Source organism: Zea mays, chromosome 4 (genome assembly GCF_902167145.1).
Source record: "Zea mays cultivar B73 chromosome 4, Zm-B73-REFERENCE-NAM-5.0, whole genome shotgun sequence".
NCBI lineage: Eukaryota > Viridiplantae > Streptophyta > Magnoliopsida > Poales > Poaceae > Zea > Zea mays.
Genome location: NC_050099.1, coordinates 230,676,408 through 230,685,167, shown reverse-complemented (window position 1 = coordinate 230,685,167; position 8,760 = coordinate 230,676,408). Strand labels below are relative to the sequence as shown.

Genomic DNA, 8,760 nt, shown 5'->3' with positions numbered 1-8,760 from the left:
AATTATTTCTAAAGGATCAACATATAATTTTAAATGATAGACAAATATATCAACAGTCGTACACTAATCTGTTGAATGATAGGCAAGTATAAAGCTCAAAACCAAACAACGTATTGCTTCTCCAATAAACCAAATGTCCAAATCAAATCACCAAACCCATCCAATACCCAAAACTTTAGACAACAGATAACAATATATATTGTACACATTCCTCAGCACCGGTGATGAGAATTACAACAGGAGGGAGATATAAGGTGTGCTAACATAAACAGGCGACAACACTAATATTCAAGACCTAACAGGCATACTTCTCATGTTTGGGGACTGTCGACGGTGGCGGGTGAAGCTCCCTGAACAGTTTCTTTTTTTACATTGTTTTGGGCTGGCGTGTGCCTTCAGCAGAAACTGCTTCCACATGTCTAGAATGGATGGATAATTTTAGCATCAAACCACTGATAGGAGACAAGAAATCAATTGTTTGATAATATTACCAAGCTGCTATATTCAGGCAACAGAGCCTCTGTTATTGTTGGGTGCTTGAGAGCGGCCCTTGTTGGCGGTCCGTTTGACACCTAGATTTTTTTTCAATAAAATGTCATTAGAAATAGTCAAAGCAATAAAAATCACTACGTATACATAGAGGTGGTAATGGATCATGATCCAAATAGTTCTTCACAAAATGATAGGGTCCTAAATAAATTTTAGTTTAAAAATGAATAGAAATAGGGTCCGATTCTAATTCGATCTAATCCTTAAATCTTATAGTGTAAGATTTAGAACTCATTGTCACCTATACGCATACACCAGTAATTGTTAAATACTGATATTTTAATAATGAAAGCATAAAACGACAAATACCCGTAACAAGGCACGGGCATACACCTATCTAAACTATAAATGACCATTACCTGCATCCATGTGTCCTCAATATGATGCTCCAGAGAGGTCTCAGGTGACAGCAGGCAGCAAAGATTGGATGAGTTTTGGAACCACCACCAGATCCCTTCCGAGAACTAAAATTGCACTTGTGTTGTTTGTCGTTCCTGTGCATATACCATGTTAGATACTATTGGACAATCCAAGTGCATGAGAAAACAGGAAATGAGTCACATCTGAAAAGTTAATCCTTGCCACAGTAATTCGTTGCCGCGAAAAGAGTGATCAAGTGACCTTGAGCGACCTGCAAGTCTATCAGGCTCTGGTGACAATGCAAGTTAAGCGCATAATTTATAAACCATGAAAATCAACAACTTAAAAAGGTATGAATTACAGATTGATATTGACCCCAAAAGTAATAAGACCAGGACCCCATACATTCGGCCTGAGTCCCTCTACGCTATCATTCTCAGTTGGATCAGACCTTGGAGCATCAAACGAATAAATCATGACATCAACAAATAATAAACAAGAATCTTTCAATAATAATCTGACAATAGTAGCAGTTCAAATACTGACAATAGAAGATCCATCAGAACAACTAAGCCTGCTTCCATGGCAATTAGTCTTTGAAGATTTTCAATTTAATCTATACGGTTGATGGACCGACCAATACCTCCATGCATACAAATTATGTTTTTTTCATTAGTGCAGCCAAAGGAAGCCAATTAAATAAATTGTCCACATGGTGCCAGGTCCAGATTCCATCCCGCTCACCCTCTCAGTGGCAAATAAAATAACAAGTGTCAGCAGATTTTTTTAAGACGCTAGAAGAACATAAGACATGCATGTAGAGAACAACAAAGATTGAAATACAAACTCATTATCATTCTCTCTATGCACTCTATTCAGAATCCAAGACCTTGAGAACAAAACAGCAATATCAAAAACAGAGTTGACGCACCTTAGTGATGTTCCTTCGTGGTTCTGTCAGGATATATGATGTTTGCTCTCCTGATAGACAAGAACAGAATTGACACACCTTCGAGCTGTTGGTCACAGTATCTGCACATCCGAGGAGGATGGGAGTAGGGTGGCAGCCTCGCTTTGGATTTTTTAAATAGCAATACGGGGCGCCGTCGATGGAAGGTCTGTGCCTTCGAAGGACTCCCAGGATCGATGTGTTGGAATTGTGGACTATGGACGCCGATGGAAGGGCGCTGATTAAGATCGTGGACGGCGGCGAGATGGATGGGGTCGCGGAGGGGAGCACGGGGAGGGGACACGGGCGAGGGTGGGATGAACCGGGAAGAATATGGGAGGCGCTCCTGGCGTGGCTGGGGACGGATAGGGAGGGAGGTCGCGTTTGGGGCCGACCATCGTGGGAGGCAGGGCGAGCGTGGACGACGGCGAGATGGATGGGGTCGCGGAGGGGAGCGCGGGGAGGGGATCACGGGTGGGGCGGGATGAACGGGGAGATGGTCGACGTCACCAGGGGGTAGAGGGAGGGAGGGAGGGCACGGTTGGGGGCATGGACAGGAGCAGGCGTGGATGGGGTCGCGGAGGGGATCACGGACGGGGGCGGGATGAACGAGGCGGGGGCATGTGTTGCAACTGTGGACGCCCACAGTAAAGTTTTATAGAGTAGTAGGGATTAATATCAAGATTACAATACTAGATACTATGACAATTAAAACCAATTACTCCTATTGCACGTCTGGCACAATCACGCCTCTATGGCTATCACATAGGCTCATCTCTCAAAATCAATTTATGAAGATGAACGTTCATCGTAAGATGTCGTCGTTCTAATGTTCTATATTAATCTATGATTTTTAGAGGCGTGTATTTTTTTTCTTGGTGCTACGTACCTTGACCAGAGGCGGTTAGTACGTAGAAATGTCCACCTCTGTTAACGATTTTGACTTGTTTGCTAAAATAAATCATTTTTAGTAGCGAACCTTTCTTGGCATGCATGTCTTTTTTTTTTGAAGAAGGTGATTCGAGTTAGGGGTGTTTAAATGCATAATTAGTTAGCTAAAAATGTTAGCTAACTATTAACTAATTTAATAAAAATAGCTAATAGCTAAACTATTAGATAGAGTGTTTGGATGTTATGCGAACTTGATGGGTTTGATGGGTTTTGCTGATTCATTACGGCCTTGCTTGACGTAATGCGACCTCAACGGCGGCGGTGAAAAGTGAAAACAGTGCGGGCGGCGAGAAGAATGAGATCTATCATGGGATCGGAGTAGCATATGCACGGCCAACCAAATCCAGTGTAGCGGCAACATCATCATCACGTAGGTAGACACGTACGTACGCACGCCTGTCACCGTGACCCTGCCTGCCTGCCTCGCTTCGTGTCCATCCGAAGTGCCGTTGCACAGTACGTGCCAGGTTGCGCCTGTGCGCACCGCACCGGCGATCATCATTGTTTCATTTGTTTTGTAGGCCAGCCGCGTTGCTCTGCCCTTTCCATTATTCTGGATCTCACATGCGCTTGCCGTCCTGCGTTTGTACGGGCCCATCTCGCATTATCGCTGGTTCATCGTGGCCAGCCCAATCAATCAATGACATGTACACGGCCTCGCAAGTCGCAACGATGGCGGCAAGAGTCTGCCAGCATGCAGCGGCCCAGTTTCCGAAGTGTCCTACGACCGTATCTATTTTTTGGTCTGTTCCCCTTCCACTGTGAAAGCACACACATAGAACAGAGCACAAACAGATAGTGGAAAAAAACCCTTTTTAGGCCCTGTTTGGTTGTTCCGGATTGGAGGCCCGGATTAATTCCTAGCCGGATTACTTCTCTAATTTATATATATTTTGATGAGCCGGAATAAATCCTGGCTCATTCCGGTACAACCGAACAGGCCCTTAGGGTTTCTACCTGTTAAGTAACCCTAATTATGGTAATGTGGGCAAATACCTGTTTTACTCCTGAGGGGTCTCACATCTATATATAAGGAACTTGTACATCCCTCATAATACAGAGATCAGAAAGAGGCTAAAGGCCCAACCCTATATCATGTGTCTCGTGTGTTTCCTCTGTCGTGCTTCTGTAAAGTGAGACGGGTCCTCTACAACTTCTCGCGTCTCTACTGCTGATGGGAGGGAAGGGAGCGGATCTGGTGATCCGTGGTGACGTAGTTCTCAACACGTTATCAGCACGCTCTACCTTGATGTTGCTGCGGAATCAGATCTGCATCAGCTCTTCGTCAAGCCGGCAGGTCTCTTGGCCTAGCCGAACTGTCCTACGCGACAGCCTTCGATTCTCCCTCTACGCACGAGCGGTATGTTTATTGGTTGATCCGTTGTTGTGTATGGATTGTGATTCGTGCGCGAAAAACTGTCATCGACGTAGTGGTGTTGTGCCCGCGCGTCGGGACTGTGCTGCGCGCCAGCAGCCATGCCCGCACCAGAGCCGCTCGTGTCGTGCTGCGTGACGGCAGCCACACCCGTGCCCACGACGGACACCATGCCCGCCGAACTGAGACCGCGAGTGCCTGCAGCACCCGGCAAGCAGGATCCATGATTATGTCGGTGAGATCGAAGCCTCTCTCTGGTCATAGATCTGCATTCGGCACTCCTCACTCCCTGCGTGTGTGGAGGGATCATGGGTGCAATACCGCATGCAGCCATGCAACACCTATGAGCCATATGTGAACTGTGGCTTTAGCTGTTGTGCGAGAGGACTTAGTCCTAATCCTACTTGCATGGCCGCATGTACGCTTGACCTAGTATTCCTTTCATTTTTTGGGTGGCTGGCGGCTATTGGATGGGAGAGTGTGTGGAGTCTTGGAGATCACGGCGCACAATCCTATTCTAGAAACCGTCTCCCGCACATCGTGGCCCGCAGCCATGCTCTGCCAGTCCACCGCGCTGCTATTAGTCGTTTTATGTATAGTTATGCTTATAATTTATACTGTAATTTTTAGTATAAATAAATTCCTGCATAATTTATATAAATTTGTATGCATGCTTTATATTATATTTATTTCCTGTTGTAAAGAATAAATTATGTCTTCTATTGTGGTTTCTATCTCAATAATTATTTCCTGCAGTAAATAATACATGCTTAAGTATGAGAAAATATCTTTTGCACCTAATGTGCTTATGTGAATGCTTTAATTCTATTATCGATTTTCTGCTTTATTTTTCATAGTAAATAATTAGCAGAAAATAATTAAATTGCATGTGAAGGCTATGTTGCGTATTTTTAAATCGCTCTAAATATTTGTGGTGCGTTGAGTTTCTGATTCACGCCGAGCGATTAAATATTATAGTGGGTACTCGGACACACTGATCAGACTATGTTATTATCGGCTGAGTTATGGCATCAGCTGAATATTGACTGCGCTCTGGCAACACGACGCAATATTTGTGTCGTTCGAACTTGGCTGCGTCATGTGATTGCTATGTCGCTCTCTCGCTTAATCGGATCACTCCTGTTGAGTCGGACCGCCATCGCCGAGTCACACATTTTTCGTGGGCCCTGAAGGCATTGCATGTGTGTCACAACTATTGAGTCACAATTACGCTTGTTGTGCCTGTTGTGCCTATTGCGTGTATTTATCGTGTACCACAACTACCAAGCCACAACTGTGTCTGTTGCGATGGTTACAAAGGTTTGATGTGTTGTCGTTGCCCTGATGGCAGCACACACACTGACGCCAGATACGCTGGAGCTTGTACTCGCATAGAATGCGGTGGGTTGTCTGAGCCCCTGAAGTCACATTGTCGTGCAACCTTTGTAAACATTTTGGTTTGGCTCTATACTTTGTTTGATTTGTATTGTGTGGCATCATATATTTATATATATCGCCGAGTGGCCATAACAACTATATCAAGCTTCATAGTGCTTGGAAATCTGAGAAATTAAATTGAAATACAATGAAACACAGATAAGTTAATTTTCTGCTCTCTATCCTCATGCATATAGTTTTACCCGAAGTAACCCGAAGACATATAATATAATGCATGAACGCCTTTTTGACACAGAAGACATCACAACTTGGGATTCTGTTAGTAGGCAAAGAGACCTTACCAGATGAATAAAGGCTGAAAATCTCAGTCATACATTGCCCAACCAGATGTTGACACATTGCTATTTGTCGTTGAACGACATGAAGCGAACTCTGAGATAAAAAGGACATGTAACTCCTAGCAACACGAAGTTGCGTGCATAGATTATTCTTAGAATTGCTTTTCACTATGTTGGTGTGAAAAACCATTGTGTGTTCCCGTCGAACCACTTTGTTGTCCTATCTAGGACCTATATACTTGTGTTGCATATATCTCTTAGAATTATAAATATTCATAGTCATTGAATTGACTCGATATAGTCCTTTGATGAGTATGGTATACATTGCAAGCCAACGGGTAAAGGTCAGTCATGATTGGATATATATCTAGGGTTTATGTAGTAGAACTACATTGGATTCCACCCTTTGACATGCTTACTGTACTCTATCTCTGATCTACCAGAAGTAAGAAGAGTAGAAAAATAGCCATAAAATTCCACATCACCATAGAGCTTGAAGCTAAATTGGGCATTAATTTGTCTTTGGTGCCGGAAGAACCATAAGACTTGTCCACTAGATTGTTAGTGATGGTAATTTGTGACAGAAATATGAAGATCTTATGGAGACCAGATGTATTCTCCCTAGTCTTGATGGATCATTCGTATGAGAGTAGTATTATCTGTTGTTGAAGCATGGTCCCAGACGGATATCGTTCTTGTTTCGCTCTTGTCAACCAGTTATCACCATTTGCTTCATGAAAAAGCTTAGCAATCTGGTGATTTTTTCCCAGATAAAAGGAATTCTTGGCCTTGTCTGTTCTATTCCAAAGCTTCTCTTTTTGCTGAACCATGAAGAGATCAAAATAATGCTTTATAGAACAAGTTGGTATATAATATGAGGAGAAAAGTTTGTCACGTTGGCTGCTTACATCACAAATAATTGACTATTGTTATAAGTTCTCTCTCAAAATTATAATACCTAAAATGTTGCATACTCAATTTCTGAACGGTATGAGTAATTGGGTAAATCATGGGCAATGATAAAACAAGTTGGACTATACATCTCTGTATATCAAAAATATTTACTTGGCAGCATTGGCCTGATGACGTGCACTTTACTACCATTATATACGCACACATTTTCTTATGTGCTTAAAAGCACAATGCAACCAGTGAATGTCCTTATGAACGTTAGACCCTGATGGTCATTTTACTTGTTGATCTGAAGTCAACTAATGGCTCCAAACGATGAATGGTATTCATGAGCCCCTGAAGGACCCTTATGGATAAAATAGTGTTGTGCATGTTAGTCTAAATCTTAATGATTGACTGTGCATTTGGTAATAATAACAATAAGTTTGCATAATTGTAAACACGAAGCAACTTGTTGTTGCATGTCTCGCTGGATGTTGAGACTAACCCTTCATGTTGAAGGAAAAATATGTAGTATTCATGCCACTACATTAATCTAAGTCCAAAGCTCACTGCATAAAACCCCGATCTGTAATGTGCGTAAGATTTCCCAAATAAATCACCACAATAGCATACATTGGCCACAACTGGATGATTGTGGTTGGGGATTTTATCTCTATGCTTTTAGAACATCTCGGGATTAGGGGGAGGAATGCCCATCTTGTGTAATGCCTCAATATTCTATAAAACGCACAAAAGCCAAACTGAACCTGTCGTTCAGTGTGTACTCTTGTGTATATGGAGTTTGCCAGAAATCGTTGAGGATTAACCATATTGGTTTGAATGCTTCTACCTGATGTAGATGTGGATATACCCGAGATTAATATCATATCCACATTTGACTTATTGGCATTTGATCTATTCTGCGGGGACGCCTGCGAATATGATCCATAAGCCTTAGTCAAAGCATATGTTCTGATTGCAGATTCACGTGGTCTGTGATAACTCTCCTCCGATTAATTCACCCTGATGGTGATTTGCCTCACTGAGAGGTTCATCTTGATGATGAAATTTCTAGCAATGCACGCAATATCATTGTGCTAGGAATACAGAACAATGAATCTTTCGTTTTTGGGAAATGACGAAGATAATTATTAAACGTGGGAGACAAATGTGTCGACACCTATCTTGCCTCTATAGATCACAAAGGGATCCAAAACAAAGTCCTAGGCATGAGTGCTTGAAGCTCTCTTATCGGGTCATTGATAAATGCAATCGAAGCTGAACCAATAATCGCAAAATGAAAGTCACGAGCTTGAAGTTCGGACATTTATGGGCACAATTGAAATAATGTGTGGTGAATGCGATGGTTCAAGTGGTCTTGTAAGAGAACCATCCCATATGTGTGTTGAATAAACATTGTTCCACTATGTAATATATCTGGCAAATGGCATGAATTAAAATATGCAGTTAATAGGATTCGGAAGATCCATCATGAGATCCAAGGAGGACTCATATTCTCGAATTATAAATATGCAACATATAAATCTCATACCGGATAATACATTCCTGATGAATGATCACTCTCCTGTGTAGAGAGAATATCTCCTAGTTGAGATTATAGTTTCTAAATGGAACCTTTCCGGAAGAAACAAAGTCTGTGTTGGACACCAAAGTTTGATAACCCATATAATGGGATAAAGACCCATACATACCCGAAAAGTAATAAGATGAGGTACCAAATGACTTGTAGTTCAGTGAATAAGCACATGTGCATCCCACAAGTTTTACTCATGGTATTTTCCACTAGATGTGGAATTACGGTATCCTCTAAAGCCTCGATGGCAGAAACCTATAAGGCTTAGGTGTTACTGGCAAAATATCCCCATTGTGACAGAATGACAGACTATAACGATGTATCTGATCGATGAAAAGTCCCTGATGGATTA

The 8,760-nt window shown here is 42.3% G+C and overlaps 1 pseudogene; it reads right to left on the bottom strand.

Annotated features, from left to right (window-relative positions):
* Nucleotides 1-504: 504 nt before the first annotated feature.
* LOC109945952 (serine/threonine-protein phosphatase BSL2 homolog) lies at nucleotides 505-4,356 on the bottom strand (annotated as a pseudogene).
* Nucleotides 4,357-8,760: the final 4,404 nt, after the last annotated feature.